At 38.1% G+C, this 18,483-nt stretch overlaps 1 protein-coding gene across 1 annotated transcript in view; it reads right to left on the bottom strand.

Moving 5' to 3' along the window:
* The window catches only part of ANK3 (ankyrin 3), a 663,391-nt gene that overhangs the window by 422,355 nt on the left and 222,553 nt on the right, over positions 1-18,483 (bottom strand). The window lies entirely within an intron of this gene.

Here is an 18,483-nt window from a genome sequence, read left to right on the forward strand (position 1 = left end):
GAAAAGAGAAAAAAAGAAAAGAAAAGAAAAGAAAAGAAAAGAAAAGAAAAGAAAAGAAAAGAAAAGAAAAGAAAGAAAATAACAAATGGGGTGAAAATGTGGAGGAATCAGAATGCTTGTGATATTTGATGGAAATGTAAAATGGGGCAGCCATTACAGAAAAGAGTGTGGAGGTTTCTTAAAAAAATTTGAAAATAGGGGAACCTGGGTGGTTGAGCATCCAACACTTGATTTCATCTCAGGTTACGATCTTAGGGTTATGAGATCATGCCCCACGATGGGTTCTCTGCTGGGCATAGAGCCTGCTTGAGATTCTCTCTCTCTCTTTGCCCCTCCATGCCCCCTAATGTGTGCTCACTTGTTCGCTCGCTCTCTCTCTCAAAAAAAAAAAATTAAAAATAGAACTATCATATGATCCATCAATTTCAGTATTGAGTATCCACTTGAAGAAAATGAAAACACTAATTTGAAAAGATATGTGTGCCCCTATGTTCCCTGAAGCATTATTTATTACAGCTAAAATATGAAAACTACCTGAATGTCCATAGGTGGATGAATGGATAAAGAGGATATGGCATATATGCACAATGGAATACTACTCAACCATAAAAAAAAAAGAATGAAATCTTTCCATTTGCATAGACGTGGATGGACCTTGAGGGTATTATGCTAAGTGAAATTAGAGAAATAAATACTGCCTGACTTCACTTATAAGTAGAATCTAGAGATGCCTGGGTGGCTCAGCGGTTGAGTGCCTGCCTTCGGCCCAGAGCATGATCCTGGAGTCCCAGGATTGAGTCTCACATCGGGCTCCCTGGATGGAGCCTACTTCTCTCTCTGCCTATGTCTCTGCCTCTCTCTTTCTGTGTCTCTCATGAGTAAATAAAATCTTTAAAAATATATATGTAAGTAGAATCTAGAACAAAACAAAACCCAGGCTTAAAGACACAAAGAACAAATTGGTAGTTTCCAGAAGTGGAGAGAGTGGGGTGGGGGGACAAAAGGAGTATAAGGGATCAAGAGGTATAAACTTATTGTTATAAAATAAATAAGTCATGAGGATATAACGTACAACACGGGGAATATAATCAGTAATATGGTATTAATACTGAATGGTGACAAGTGGTAATTTGACTTGGGTAGGGATCATTTCACAATGTATACGAAGGTCATATCACTAGGTTGTACACCTGAAACTAAGATAATATTGTAGGTCAATTATACCTCAATTAAAAAATGAAATTTTCCAGGGATCCCTGGGTGGTGCAGCAGTTTGGCGCCTGCCTTTGGCCCAGGGCGCGATCCTGGAGACCCGGAATCGAATCCCACATCGGGCTCCCGGTGCATGGAGCCTGCTTCTCCCTCTGCCTATGTCTCTGCCTCTCTGTGTGACTATCATGAATAAATAAATAAAATCTTTAAAAAAAAATGAAATTTTCCATTTCTAACTCTGAGTTAAACTTAAAACATTTTTTACCTTAAATTCAATTAGCCAACATATAGTACATTAGTTTTAGATGCAGTTTTCAATAATTCATCAGTTGTGTATAACACCCAGTGCTCATTCCATCACATGCCGTTATTAATGCCCATCACCCAGTTACCCCATCCTCCCACCTACCTCCCCTTCAGCAACCCTCAGTTTGTTTCCCAGATTCTCTCATGATTCGTCTCCCTCCCTGATTTTTCCCATTCAGTTTTCCTGCCCTTCCCTTATGGTCCACTGCACTATTTCTTATATTCCACATATGAGTGAAAGCATATAATTGTCTTTCTCCAACTGATTTAGTCAATGAGTTAAACTTTCTTAGGGAAAAAAAAAAACTAATTCAAAGGGATACATGCACCCTGATATTTATAACAGCATCATCTACAATAGGCAAATTATGGAAATAGCTCAACTGCCCATCAACTGATGAATGGATAAAGAAGAGGTAGTACAACGGAATATTATTCAGCCATAAAAGAAGAATGAAATCTTGCCATTTGCAATGACATGGATGGAGCTAGAGAGTATTATGGTAAGTGAAATCAGTCAGAGAAAGACAAATACTATATACTTTCACTCAGTTGTGGAATTTAAGAAACAAAGCAAATGAGCAAGGATGGGAAAAGAGAGAGAGAGAGAGAGAGAGAGAGAGAGAGAGAGAGAGAGAGAGAGAGGGGCAAACCAAGAAAAAGACTCAACTATGGAGAATAAACTGATAATAATGAGAGGAGACATGTTGGGGGGATGGGTGAAATAGGTGATGGGGATTAAGGAATGTACTTTGTCATGCACAGCTGCACACATGCAGGTTATGTATGGAAGTGTTGAGTCACTACACTGTACACCTGAAATTAATATTACACTGTATGTTAACTAGCTGGAATTTAAATAAAAACTTAAAATATGTATAAGAAGTTATTACATGATTAGATCTAACAATTAATTTAAAGTGACTCCAATGTTACTCTGCCCTTTATATCAAGTAAAATAATGATTTTTGAAACTATACATACACATGTGTATTTTGCATTTATAAAAATGGCATTTAGGCATATAACACCAAAATAGTTAAATCTGGGGGTATACTCCATGAGGCTCACCAAAGAAAAATAATAAAGGGCCACTAATTTCAGAAAAGCCGTCTGGTCAGAAAGAAGAGTACTGGAGTAAACAAAGAATTAAAAGCCTTAAGTCCTATGCTGAAAGTAACTCTTAGTATGTAGATCCAGGCAAGTCATTCAGCTCATGAGTCCCAGCTTCATCATCTGCACTATGACTGGGTTCTATTACATGCCATGGAAGGTTCCCTTGGTCCTAACATCCTACAGGCTGCAATCTGTTTCTCCCTCTGTCTACACCTGTTCAGGAACCCAGTGCTCACCACAGATTATGACACCTCCAATTTTAGTAAGGCTCCAGGTCACAAGTCTGACTGTTAAAACAGCAAAGAGAAGTCTATTTCACCGGAAGTGAATGAAGCCATGCACATGGGCAGGGAATCTTAGAGTCCCAGTCACATGGAAGGGATTATCCTCAGGGAAGAATAGAATCCTTTGCTCAGTTCTGTGATGGAGGTTTGTATAAAGGAGTACTAGAAAGACTAACAAGGCACCCAAGACTTCTGGGGGAGAAGCAGGGAGGCAGGCAGGTGTGGAAGGTGTTGCTGATAAAGCTCTCCCAGGGTGGATTAGGTGTCCCTCACCTAGTGTTCCCAGGGTCTCATGAACAAATCCAAGCAGCTGTCATACAGATTTATAATTAGCTGTGTGAGCTGTTGGGGCAGGGCCTGGGGTTTTCGGATTCATAGTGTATCTCCAGCATTCAGAAGTTTCTAACATTCTTCACTTGTGTTTGCTGGGAGAGTAAGGATGACCTAAGATGGCATGGGAAATATGAATATGATAATCAGGTTGGGAACATTCTATCTAAAGTAGCTGTAAATTTTAAGTAGTACATTTAAAAACGGGCTTTTGGATACTAAAAAGGGAGGGGATCAGGAAAGGTACAATTTAAGAGAACATAGAAGAATGAATTAACAAAACAAAGGGGGGAATAAAAGAAAGGGACAATGAAGCAGGAAGGCGGTTCTTGAAGAAATACTGGAAAGGAAACGTAACTCAAACAGAATGGAATCTATCCCATAGGTGGATGTGCTAGATGCCAGTAGTCCTGCAAATTGGCAAGCACTTCTTCCATACACTAGCACCAAGCCCTCTGAATAGAAATTCCCAGCAGTGTTATAAATACATGCAATGGGAAGAATTAATTAGAATAAGTGAGAAGTCAAAGAATAGCAACAGTTGCTTATGAGTTTTAATGAAAATATTAAGCCTCCATCAAAATGTCTGGTTATATAAAAATATGACCAAGTTTTATAAGCATACTTGAATTCTGAGCTTTGATTTTGTTTTATAACCTATCTATAGTAGGTCTTTTTAAAATACTCCAAGCCATAGAAAGTTAAGAAAAAAATATTTAACAATATATATTAGACTACAGTAAACTAATAACTTCTTTTATTGATCAATTCACACAAACACAAAAAAATGGTCTAACTTTCATAGCACATGTAATAATATGACTTTTAAAAGATGATTTTCAGGATGCCTGGGTTGCTCAGTGGCTGGGCATCTGCCTTTGGCTCAGGGTGTGATCCTGGAATTCAGAGATCAAGTCCCGCACTGGACTCCCTGCATGGAGACTGTTTCTCCCTCTGCCTGTGTCTCTGCCTCTCTGTGTGTCTCTCATGAATAAATAAATAAAATCTTAAAAAAATAAAATAAAAGATGCTTTTCAGGATAGACTAATTCCTAAAAGTTATGTGGTAAATGCTAATATGTATTCTAGTCTTATAAACAAAATTAAATATTTTTTATTAAATTTCCATGCTTAAAGCTCAATTTTTTAAGCTGAGAAGCCACATATTTTTTTCCCAAACTTAATAATGCAAATATATTAGTTCTAAAAGTTACAGCTATCAGCAGTTATGTGGCAGGGTGGGGTGATTTAAAAAACAAAAAAGACAATTCTTTTAGAGGGGAAATAAATAGTAGTCGTGAGAAATCTATACCGTAAGCCCCTGAAGACATCACCTAAATTTTATTCATCCTGAAATACTCCGAATATCCAGTATTTAGCACATGTCACCTAGAATCACCCAATACATGTATGAAAGAAAAAGGGAGAGGTATAAAGGAAATAAAGGGGGGAAAAGTAGAAGCAATTTTCAAGAGAAAGATCAGTTCTATCTCAGATAAACCTTTGCCGCAACTCTTCATTAAGGAAAGACTAAAGCAAAGGAGTTTCCTAATACCTAGGAAGAATAAAACAAGTGAGAAAGAAAAGACATGAACAGTACTTGGGCATGATCAATGGACAGGATTTTTAATAAGTTAACAGTGATTTTCAAGTTTAGTGCACATAAGGATCACTGTGGGGGTGCGGGGCAGAGGAAGGACTACGCCGTAAAATGCATATCTCCAGTCCAGCTGATCAATTCTGATTTGGAGCGTATATTTGGTGACCCCTAAAGATCTCTGGATATTGGACTGAGGATCTTCATTTTTAAATTCCCCAGATAATTCTGATGCTCTTGGTTTATGGGGTTATCCTTTGAAACCCTGGGCATCTAATCAAAATTTATCATAAGAAAAAAATATACGTAGGGATAGACTTCAGGTTGAGAGTTTTTCTTAGACAAAAAGAAAGTAAAGTAAATGGAAAACAAAATGTGTGGGAGAGAGTAGAGAATTTGAAAGAAGTTTTAAAGTGTTTAATTACAGGCGATAGATACCATCTGGATTTTCTCTGCTTATCAGCTAATTAAAATGTTTGCCAAAAGTTAACTCAGTTTAAGAAACTCCCTTAGGCCAAGTTCTCTTTCACTTCAAAGTACAAATGCTCAGATCAGTTTACACATGCTGTAGAAGGAGTGGGAAGGTGAGCGGGAAAGGATGCTTGAGTGAAAGTCTTTGGCAGTGCCATAAATCGGTCATCCAAGAAAGATAAAGATGCACCACACTTTAAAGGAAGAGCTCCTAAAGAGGTTGAGAAATGTTTAACAATTTCTGTGACAGTTTTTATTAAATCTAATTCACATACAATTCACCAATCGGAAATGTACAATTTAACAGTTTCAGCATATTCAGAGCTGTGCGATTTTAAAACAATTTTTTACCCCAGAAAGAAACCTCCATCCATTAGTGAACACCCCCAATTAGCCCCCTCCACTCTCAGCCCTAGGGAACCATGAATCTACTTTGTCTTGATTGATTTCACTACTCTGGATATTTCATATAAATGGAATAATATGTTAGCCTTTTGTGTCTAGTTTCTTTCATTTAGCATAATTTTCAAGGTTCATCTACATTGTAGAATGTAGCATGCACTTCATTTCTTTTTCCTGCCAAAAAATGTATTTTTAAACTGAATGTTTACAAAAGAAGAACACTTATAAGAGCCCTTACTTATTCATGCATCAGACTAATATGCCATAATCCCAGTGGCTAATTTGTTTAAATCAAAGAGTTGATCCTATTTGATATAATTTGACATTACCAAACATATTCTTGGCAGCTTTGATTATATTTATGAATAGACTCCCACCAGAAATGGATGCTATATATTTTTATACTAAATCAATGAATTTCATAATTTATTCTAGGCAAAAATCATAGCACTTTCATTCTCATCATGGTTTCTTTGCGAATAAATGAAAATTTCTCCAGTGGCCATAGCTCAATCTTATAAAAAAATTTATAATCCACAGGGGGACAAACAAATGTGAATAACAATATATCGAACCAAAATATAAATGTGCAGCTAGCTTATGCTGAAATATCCACTAGGAACAATAGCTTCACTGAGATGCAGGGAGCTTAATCATTGATGCTTGAATGTATAATCTCTGAAAGGACAGGGACATTTTACTTGTTCATAGATAATATTCCAAGTACCCAAGCATCCCAAACCAGCGCACTAAAAAAATTTTAATCAGTTTTTTAGTTATTATGTTACACGTTATAGGTTATTGTATAACCGGGACTCAATCACAGGACCCTGAGATCATGACCTGAGCTGAAGGCAGACACTTAACCAACTGAGCCACCCAGGCGCCTCCCATCAATAAACTTCCTAAAATAATCTTTCTCTATAGGTAGAAAGCAAAACAAAGCACTTCTAAGATCTGAAGTTATGCTCATGTATACAGAACAGGGCAAAACCATTTTTTTTTGCCTGCATTTATTCATCAAGGCACAGTAAACCAAGGTGACCTTAGCAAGATTTGCTTTGGCAATCCCAGCTTCTCCTTTCTCTGCCCCATCTCTCCTGGTACCCACCCCTACTTTACCTGTGGCACCCTCTGTTTTCCACTACTCTCCCTACTAAAACCAGAGAGGGTGGTACTGAGTTGGAGGCAGTGGCCTGCCCTACTTACTCGTCACGGTTCTAGTGCCATAGATGAACTAGTTTATAATTGAAGGCATGACTGTCTCAGCAATAAAAGTGAGACCTCTACACCAGTGATTCTCAAGACCACAGTCTTGTCCAGATCCCTCCAAAAACTTTTTGGCACATTCCCAGAGTGCTCCCCAGCCCTACTGAACCAGAAACTCTGGGGCAGGACCAGCAAATTTGTTTTAATGCACATCATGCTTCTGATAAAAATCTGACAACACTGCTCTATACCCCCCTCTAACTTCCTGCATCTCCTCCACTACCCTCACTATGAACTGTTGTCCTGGCATTCTACTTCTAAGAAAAATCACACAGAGTCATGTAGACTCAGAACAACACAACTAAGCAACCCCCAATATTTGCAGCTACAGATCGTACCTCATCTGTGGCCTTTCTAAAGCTAGTCCCTCACCTGTACACTCATCCTACCCTCTGTCCTATTCAAGTACATCACTTCACGAGTATTCATCAGCATTTTTCCCTTTAACTTTGTCATATATTTTTTAAAGATTTTATTTATTCATCAGAGAGACACAGGGGGAGAGGCAGAGACACAGGCAGAGGGAGAAGCAGGACCTCCGCAGAGAGCCTGATGGGACTGGATCCCGGAACTCCAGGATCATGACCTGAGCCAAAGGCAGACGCTCTACCACTGAGCCACTCAGGCACCCCTAACTTTGTCATATTTATTAGCATATAAACTTGCTATTATTACCCCCCCAAAAAAAATAAATCATTTTGATCTCCATTTCCCTTGTTAGCTACTTCCACCATCTTTTATTTTTATTTATTTGCTATTATTACCCCCCCCCAAAAAAAATAAATCATTTTTTGATCTCCATTTCCCTTGTTAGCTACTTCCACCATCTTTTATTGATGTGGGCATCAGAGAGCATGAGCTGGGGGGAGGAGCAGAGGAACTGGGACTGGGTGAGGAAGCAGCAGACTCTTCACTGAACAGGGAGCCTTATGAGGGGCTCGATCCTCATATAAGCCAAAGACAGATATCCAACCAAATGAGCCACCCAGGAGCCTCTATTTCCACCATCTTATTAAATTGAAGTATGATTAACATAATAAAATGCAGATTCTAAGGGTTCGGGTTACTAAGTTTTACTAAGTTTTGATAACTGTCTATACCCATGTAAATACCACCAAAAACAAATTGTAAAGTACCTCCATCACCCAAAAAAGTTCCTTCCTGCCCCTTTACAACTAATTCTACTTTACCCACTCGGGCCATCACTGATCTGATTTATAGAACTAGGAATAATCTGTCCTATTCTATAGTTTCATAGAAATGGACTCAGAGTATATACTCTTGTATCTGACTTCTTTTGCTCAATATAATGTATTTGGCATTCATCCATGTTGTTGCATGATATCAGCTGTTCATCATGTTTTATTCTTTACTGTCAAGTAATATTTCATTATGTGAATACACTATATTCTGTTTACTCATTGACCTGTTGGTAGATATATGTACTAGGGCTACAGGGAACAGTCCTGTGTGTAAGTCTTTGAGACAGATTTGTGTTTGATAAACATATACAGTGAGGGAATCTGGGTTGTGTGTCCTGAATAAGTCCTCTGTTTTAAAGCTTCAGAGTCAGCAAAAATGCAGAATACCTTCACCCTAAAGACTTCAAACTGTTCAATCAAAAGCCCTGCCACTATGAATGTAAAGCTATTCACCATTCTAAAGTGTTTGGGGGGGTGGGGTAAAAACACAGAACTCCTTTCTTGATCCATAAATACTACAGCTAACAAACATTCTTTCCATTCTTTCCTATCTCCATCCTAATAATACTTTGTGCCTACTCTGTTTGGGACTGGGTATGAATAAGAATTGCTCAGGAAACTTCTAGCATAGAAGTAGAAATTAGGAAAGACAGTGCAGTGTAATATTTTTAGTGCAGGAATAAAAATATGTCCCAGGTAAAATACTGCCCAAGAAAAAAGTTGACCAAATGATTGAGACACAGGAAGCAATGGTGACTAAGAGCAGAGACCCAAAGACCAAATCTCAAGGTCACTGCTTACAGCTCTTGGGCAGGTGACTCCATCTCTATGGCTCAGTCTCCTCTAGGAAATTGAAAGAGGAGTGTCTAGTCATAGTGTCTTTGTATGGATTCATACATGTAAAAGAATTCAGAACAATGTTTATACCATACATACAACTCATATGCATGCTTTATTCTATGCGCCAAGATATTCATAGTCATGGTTAATCATCATTACCACCATCGCCTCCTTCTCTGTTCTCCTGGGGCTATAAACGGAGTAGAAGAATTCTGAGGTCTTTAAAAAGGGGACAATGATGTGTGAGACCTAAAAGTAAATGAAACAGCAGGAATGCAGGCTCTATCATGAATAGCAAGCACTACAACTTTGTGGGGAAAGTAAGAAATGCTAACTGAAATCCAAGGCATGAGATAAGGCTAGGATATGGAAGATGCAGACAGTCATGGAAAGGAATTTCACTTGACAAGGGGGAGTGTCTGACTGTAAGTCAGAAATTATCAGATGCATTTTTTGGGAGCTGAGCAGAGGTGAAATTGCAAGGGGCCATAGCATGGGTAGGGACAGAGAGAGAGGACCAGCAATGGTAAGAGCCCAAAGGCAGGGCAGCAGAAACACTGAAAGGAGAAGGAGGAGGGAGATCAGATTAACAGAAAATAAAGAAGAATCAACAGATTTTGGTTACTGATTAACTGAGTGGTCAAACAGGACTCCTGGGGTTTTAAGTTAAAGGACTTGCCAAGTAGAGAAGTTGGAATTTTTAGGTAATGACCATCAGTTCAATTTTAGACCATAATGGATTTGAGACTTTGTTGGAAGTTTCAAGTTGAGCATTCCAGGAAGAAACTAGATGGATAGATATGAACATCTAAAACTATTTTTAGTTGAGTGTATAGATGTGGGAACTATTTTCACACATCAAGGTGGTAGTTAAGCCATGGGGGTGGATAAGATTACACACACGGAATATACAGTGAGATTAGATTCTCAAACACAAACCTTGGGAATATAGCATTTTAAAGTTGGCAGAGAAAGATAGCGGACACTGATCACCCAATATCCGTCCTATGTTACCTAAATGATCAGTACATGTCAGTCATAATTTCATGTCCCCTGCTAGTAAAGATATTCATGGACCCAACTGGGGCCAAAGAGAAGGACAATAGGAGATTTTCAAGAAATTTTTCCTTGTTTGAGGAGAGGAAAGAACCTGACCTTTAATGAAATTGCTGAACTAATGTATCAACCAAATCTTTTTTTTTTTTTGTATCAACCAAATCTGATGTCTGTGTAGCTTCTAGACTTCAAGCTATGTGAGAAAATAGCCATCTTTAATATGTGAGCCAGACTGAGTCAGCTTCTGTTACTTGAAGTAGAAAATACCCAGACTGATAAAAGGTATCACTGGAGATGGAAGGTAATCATTAGAATGGAAATAGGAAGAGTATGCTGTCATTAAAATCAAGAGAAAAAAAAAAAAAAAAACCTCAATATGGAAAGACAAGCACAAGACATAGCATCTATCTATGAATTCTTTGTACATATTATTTTATTGATATATATTTCTATATACATCAACATAGGCAACTCTTCCTCTTTTGATCATTGTATTTTATCAAAACAATACTAAGAATAATAAAAATGCTAATACTTTCTCTCCCTAAGGTCTAACTTGATGCCTGTCATTACATAAGTTGGAAGTAGACTAGATAAAAACTGGTGTCAATAAAGTGTGTAATTTTAGGCTTCCTTCAAAAACAGAAAACAAAAAACTTTGATCAGGGGACACCTGGGTGGCACAGCAGTTGAGCATCTGCCTTCACACCCAGAGCGTGATCCTGGAGTGCGGGGATCGGATCGAGTCCCACATTGGGCTCCCTGCATGGAATCTGCTTCTCCCTCTGCCTGTGTCTCTGCCTCTCTCTGTGTCTCTCATGAATAACCAAAATCTTTAAAAAAACAAAAAGACTTTGATCAGTTTTATTTTTAACTAGCTACTATGGGAAATGGTTTCTCAATTACCTTCAATAAAGACACTCTTTAAAATGTAAGAATCTTGGGGTGACTGAGTGGCTCAGTTGATTAAGCATCCGACTTTGTTTTGGCTCAGGTGTGATCTCAGGGTGGTGAGATTCTCTGTGAAGACTCTTGCCCTCTCCCCCATGCTCTCTAAGTAAATAAACAAATCTTTAAAAAAATTATAAAATGTAGGAATCTTGATGCTTGCGTCATGATTTCATATTTTCAAGTATTCCTACTTAGTTAATATACATAACAGATTTGATGTCATAAATATATAGATATAGCTTATTGCAAACATAGAAGTATAGCCTAATGTAAACGATGACCTTACTATTCTAAAACATCACCATAGAGGCACTTGGGTGCCTCAGCTTGTTAACCATAGAGGCACTTGGGTGCCTCAGCTTGTTAAAGCTTGTCCTAAGGTCCCGGGATGGAGCTCTGCACAAGGCTCCCTGCTCAGTGGGGAGCCTTCTTCTCCCTGTCCCTCTGCTGCTCCCCCTACTTGTGCTCTCTATCAAATAAATAAAATCTTAAAAAAAAAAAAAGTCACCACAGAATAAGATTAATTCTACTGAGATTAGCAAAGGTATTTATAAATCTAGATACTTCCGGCTTTAAAAGAACTGAGAAATCTAGCAGTGCTTTTTACAAAGAATCAGAAATAGCAGAAAGCAGAAAGAAATCTGTTCCTCATTGTTTTGTAGGAGAGAGAAACCACTATTTCCTATATGAAATATCCAGAGTGGCAAAAAGTTCAGACCAACAGCAAATTGCAATGGTCTTGTAGTACAGACTGATGAGACAATTTTAAGAAGTTCTATCTAAAGCTTTACAAACTGGGCAGCCTGGGTGGCTCAGCGGTTTAGCTCCACCTGCAGCCCAGGATGTGATCCTGGAGACCCGGGATCCAGTCCCACGTGAGGCTCCCTGCATGGAGCCTGCTTCTCCCTCTGCGCCTCTCTCTCTCTCTCTCTCTCTCTCTGTCTCATAAATAAATAAAATCTTAAAAAAAAAATAAAGCTTTGCAAACCAAAACTAACAGTTCTAAGTCAATCCTATAAAACTATATTAAAACCTCTAAGGCTAAGATTTAGGCCATGGTTGTAGAATCTTACTATTCAGTGTGGTCCATGGACCAGCACCATTGACACTGCCTCAAAGTGTATTGAAAACATATTTGTGGGCTCCACTCAGACTTACTGAATCAGAATCTGCATATTGACAAGATCTTTAAATGCTGGTAGACACATGGCAGTTTGAGAAGAATTTGGAATATTCTCCATTTGACCTCTTGCTTAAGTTCTTATTGAAATGATACAGAGCCCATGACTCAAGATAGCTCTTCTAAAATTCTAGTGCAGTGTTCAATTGTTCATTTGCATGTAGGGTTCTGGCAAAAAGCAAAAATCCAACAGTCTGATTCAAAAAACCATAAGATGACACTTTTTTTTTCTAAGATTTTATTTATTTATTCATGAGAGACACAGAGAGAGAGAGACAGAGACATAGGCAGAGGGAGAAGCAAGCTCCATGCAGGGAGCCCAATGTGGGACTCGATCCCAGGACTCCAGGATCACATCCTGAGCCAAAGGCAGATGCTCAACCGCTGAGCCACCCAGGCATCCCTGACGGCTAACTTCTTATGAAGTACTGTGAAAAACACTAGGTGTGATTTTTAATGATTAGATTAAAAAGAAAATCCTATAATCTTATAGCAAATTCCAATATGGTAGAGGCAGGAGAAGGAAAAATAAGTTTGCAATGATGTAATTATAACATGGAGTGGGGGAGTATTAAAAGACATGGAGACTCAATCAAAGAAGCAACTGTTAGTTATGATTCTTTAGAAGACTCCAGAGGCTTTTCTTTAATAATTAACTTATCTTTCCAAATCCCTGTTCCAAAAGGCATGTAATAGGTGTTCTTATAGCTGATGTATTCTAAATTAAGGACAGATCCCCAGTGTACGCATGTTTCATTTTTTTCTTTCCTTCTTCGCCACCTTCTAGCCCCATGATTCCAATAGCAAAACTGCCCGCTCTTATTTAAAAAAAAAAAAAAATTAAGTAAACTACCCCCAACTCAAAACAAATCATCTTTCAAAACAAGGAAGGCAAAATTAAATGTGTTCTACTTTTCATTTCTTTCTAATTATTATTTCTTCATAATTAGAAACCTGCATTGTATTCTATCTCTGGGGAAATCTAATCTGCTCACTTTTCTCCAAAATGACTTTAAGAAGGAAATCTTTCTTTTTTTTTTTTTTAAGAAGGAAATCTTTCATATGAACATTAGCTTTCCTTTTTGTTATAGCCCAATTTATTCAATTTTAATTACTTTAAAGGCAAGACAATTTTCCTTTCAACATAAGAGATATGTTGGTGCCCCTATTTGGGATCTCTTATATAATATCTTGAGACCAAAACAAAAACAGAAAAAAAAAATCATTGTAATTTACAAAGGAGAGAAATGCAAGAATTTCTTGGCATGGCAAGGTTGAACTGTTTGGCTAGAGGATAGCTCTGAAGTAGATAGAGCAATAGGGCCAGGGTCTCCCACTTCTCATCCATTCACATCTTACCTCATAATTTACAAACATTTAGATAGACTACCACTAATGTTCTCTTCTGAGAAAGAACTTCACACAGGAAGGTTTTTCTTTTTGAATACAACATAGGCTTTGGGGGGAAAAAAAAGAATGGTCCAAGTTATTTGTAATAAATGTGAGTCTGATATCAATGCTCTCAGGGTCATACTCAAATAATGGGGCAACCAAGATCATTCTATTTATATTTTAAAATGCTCAATCCTAAAGGACAACAATAGAGAGCATACAAAATGAAGTCCTAGGAAGCCACGTGTACAGATTTTGCTTTTCTGAGTTTGTGATATAAATGAACATAACAATGCATAAAGCAAATTCCTAGAGGGGAACTCAACACATGCATGATCCAGCTTTTAAACTTTGTTTTTTTTTTTGTTTTTTGTTTTTTGTTTTTTTTTTAATTTTGCTTTGGTATGCCCACACACAGCTCTTGAGGTTCTTATAAAGAATAAGGAGAAGGCTCCTTTGCTTGGGAGTTTGAGTAATAATATTCACCTACTAAAAACATTCAGTTGATTAGCATTACCACTATCTATTTTAAGTCAGCAGTTCAGGTCCCTTCACAGCTTGAACAAACTACACAGGTAATTCTGATGCACGACTTTGGAAATGTGCCGCCCTAAATCACAATACAGGGATTAAGATGTACCAGGCAAAGCACAACAAATTCAACAAGACAAAATATGGTTGCTATAAGTCAGCAGTAAGATTTCATCCCTGTAGCACAGACAACAGAACCTTCCGCATCTCTCAATAAAACAAAATGTTTTTAGAGCTTTTATCTGCAGTTGTGTCTTTTTCTTGGGGGACCACCCATTATCATCCTCGACTCCTGACAATCCACCCACAATCCCTACCTCTAAACTGTCTACCAGGCCTCTTTCATCTCTCCACTTCTCTACTCCCTGACCTTCACCTCCTTTATCCTTGAACTGCCGGGCCTATCTCGGCTCTGTGTGGGATTGGAACAGTTGCTCTTCACATACTCCTGAGCTATTGTATTGTAGCTCAAGGAGGATTTCATAAGAAAATAAGCTCCCATTTACAAAGCTCTGTCTGTGATGTGCAGCTCTTTAAATATGTTGAACCTGGGCATATTACTGCTTCGCACAGAGACTTTGAAAATGAAACTGCAATCTGGGGTTAGCTTATTTTTATATTTAATGATAAATTTTGTAATGTACATATAAACTCTTGTTCAGCATTCTATTCTATTACAGTTTCTTTAACTGACTTACCTGGTTTTGCCAAGTAGACTGCCACACAAAAATTAGTTATCACTGTATGCAATTAAAATACCAGATTTCAAAGTGGCCAATAAAATATATTTGTAAAGAGATCAATATAGCCATGTTAAAGATAAAGATTAGAAGCATTTCACACTAACCCAATGAAAATGATTGATTCCAATGAATATATGCTTGTCACATCAAGTGATTTAAACAATCTAGTCACATTATCTTCTTAGTCACAGTACAGTAGAGTGGCAGTTCTTTTAACTACTGTTCATTTATTCATGGTTATAATTAAAGTCCCTATTATACAGTCCTCCAGGATGTTGCAAAGATGACAGATGAAGACATGTTCCTACCCTTATAGGGTCCAGCGGCCTAAATACGTTTATAAAAATTAGTATCGTAGTTACCTGACAAAAATAGTCTCCTTCAAAAAGGTCATGGATAGGGGGATCCCTGGGTGGCTCAGTGGTTTAGCGCCTGCCTTTAGCCCAGGGCATGATTCTGGAGTCCCGGGATCGAGTTCCGCATCGGGCTCCCTGTGTGGAGCCTGCTTCCCCCTCTGCCTGTGTCTCTGCCTCTCTCTCTCTCTCTAGGTCTATCATGAATGAATGAATGAATGAATGAATGAATGAATGAATGAATAAATAAATAAATAAATAAATAAATAAATAAATAAATATTTTAAAACAAAACAAAACGAAAAAACCCAAAAAGATCATGAATAAAGCCATACAAATTATTTCTTGAAAGTCCTAGGAATCTTTTACTGTGCAAAAAGAAATTTTGTTAGTTCATATCCAGCAGCATTTGGGCACCTGTGAGTAGAATTTATCAGTCTTCTAAAAAGAATATCATATGACATAGTTCTAATTACATACACGTTTCTGTACACACGCTTTATAAATAGAAAGGAAAAGAAACTAAAAAGCTCAGCTCTTTAAAACTATGCAATTCATGAGACATTAGAAATGTTCTAATCAAGGGGTCAAACAAATATTCAAATAGTATCAATTTAGTTTGACCTTTTCTGTTCAGATTAAAAGGAGAGACCCTGGAGGAAAAACACCAGTTTAATAAAAGCTCTTAAGACAAAATATTCCCCTTGAACATAGGAGTCTTCCTCTCCTATGTTCAAGTTGCAGTGCGCAAGCATGGTCTGTACAGAAGCCAGACTCAGAGCATCTGAATGCTACAGTTCTGAGGGACTAGTTCAAAGACAGTAGAACGGGGAATTGGCCCGGTTTAGTAGAATGTTTTAAGCTCAACTTATTGCCTGAAAAAAAGAAAAAAAAAAAAAAAAAAAACCTCAAATAGACATAACATATAGACAGTTGCATACTTTATCAGTGAAGCTAAGCAATGGGTGCCCAGTGATTATCAACATAAAAACACTCTTGTTTTGGCCAGACTGCTCACAATCCCTCCTACATAGACACCCACTGAATTATTTTAAAGAATTCAGAAGCATCTTTCAGAAGCATCTAGGTTAACTAAATGCCACCTGTTATAAAACAGAGAACTATAGCACTTATCAAAATCAAGAGAGCTTGACTAAATTACCTGAGTTGCTGCTGCATCCCTGGTGAACCAGAAAAAAAAAAAAAAAAGCTACAATGCTGTTCAATTGGCTCACATTTAACACCATGACACACCATGACAGATAGAGAAGGAAGATCAAGCCTTGCATTGTGTGATTGGAACAGTCTCAAGAAGAATGATCCCTGACTCCCAACATTCTGCTCCCATGCCTGTCCCCCAAATCCATCTTATTAACTAAATTTTCACCATGAGTGTTATTCATCTGAGTTTTGTAAACTGAACTTAGGGAGGGGGTAACACATCAAGTAGCTGCCAATCATATGTATATCCAAACTTGAATGAATCTTTTAGCTTTTTTTTGGAGACAGCTAAGCATGATAAAGAAGCAAGAGTTTTGATTTGTGAGAAGGAATTGGGAATATATTTGAAACATAGATAAACTAAGGATACCAGATACCTTGTGCACAGAAAAAGTATGTGGGGGTAGGAGGAGGGTGGAAATACAGAAACGGTAGGGGAGTTTCAAAAGCTATTCAATTGTTCACCATCCCCCAGGTCCCACTAGTACAGTAAGTGCAGGAACTGGGAACTCAAACCTGAAAAGAGAGCAAGGCTTTGAAACAACACAGCAAGCAAGCCTAGAGCAGTGGTTCTCGCAGATGGTAAGGGGATCCCCAGCACTGACGCCACTGGGATAGTTTTCAATATAGATTCTCAGGCCCTTTCCCATACCCACTCAATCAGAATCTCTACCAGTGAGATAGAGGAATCTGCATTTTATAACAAGTGCCCCACGTGATTCCTACAGTGCCAAAGTTTGAAAAACACTACTCTAGAAGGTTTTAGCACCTTTTCTTGAAGGATTAACAGTCATCTTGAAGGCTCTCTGCACACCTATGTAACATAGCACTTCTCAATTAGATAATTGACTGCAGCAATTTCATCCCTTTATTAAACAAATATTACTATATAAAAACCCTATCTACTTTGTGAGATGCAAAAACCATATAAATATTCTGCCTTCCAGGACTTTACATTCTCAATTTAATTATGTAATCATTTGGGGTCACTAAGAAGAGTCAATGAAGAACATCATCCAAAAAAACATTCAAAATTATTCTTTACTAATGCATGAATTCCCTGCAAGTCTAAATCAATACATTTCTGAGAGCTCTGATTTTAAGGTAAGCCAAGGAGGAAGGGGGTGGGGAGGGCAGGGCGCTGAGAGTAGACAGGAGGCAGGCGGAGAGGACAGAGCTTAGAGATCAGCACTGAACACTCATTCTAATCTACGTAGAATGTGAACTATATCACAGAGAAGTCCCCTTCTCAAGGGGTGTGCATTGTTCTTTCCAGATCATAAACCTTAGTGCTGTCAAAGGAGAACACATCTCTTCATCTAAGGGGCAGCACTTCAAAATGAAGAGTAGTCCTTTGAGAACATGTTTCAGATGTTGTCCTGAACACTAGAAAGATCTTAATTCAACCAAAATAATAAACAGAAAATGCTTTATCAAGACCTTTTGGAAAAATCTTCATTCAAGTGACAAAGACTCAAGGATGAGGTGACAGTAACCAAAGTATCAGAGCTGCTGTAACAATTCAGGTGATCATAGCCATAATCAAAATGCTTGGACCACAAGATGCAAACACTTACCCTCCCTTCATAAGAGCACATCACATTAGCAAAGAGAAGGCAATAAGAACTCTCTAAATTCACAATAGGTTCTGAAAAGTAGAGAGTTCATATAGTAGATAACACACAGCTCCAAAGTTACACAGACCTGAGTTATATCCTGAATCTTCCATGTTTTAGTGATATGACCTTGGCCCTCAGTTTCTTCATCTGTGAAATGGGATAATAACGACACATACTATACAATTGTTATAAAGACTACATGAAATATCCATATAAAATATTTGGCAAAGGGATGCCCGGGTGGCTCAGTGGTTGAGCTTCTGCCTTCAGCCCAGGGCATGATCCTGAAGACCCCGGATCGAGTCCCACATCAGGCTCCCTGCAGGGAGCCTGCTTCTCCCTCTGCCTGTGTCTCTGTCTCTCTCTGTGTCTCTCATGAATAAATAAATAAAAGTTTTTTAAAAAATAA

The sequence above is a fragment of the Canis lupus genome, chromosome 4, assembly GCF_011100685.1.
Source record: "Canis lupus familiaris isolate Mischka breed German Shepherd chromosome 4, alternate assembly UU_Cfam_GSD_1.0, whole genome shotgun sequence".
Lineage (NCBI taxonomy): Eukaryota > Metazoa > Chordata > Mammalia > Carnivora > Canidae > Canis > Canis lupus.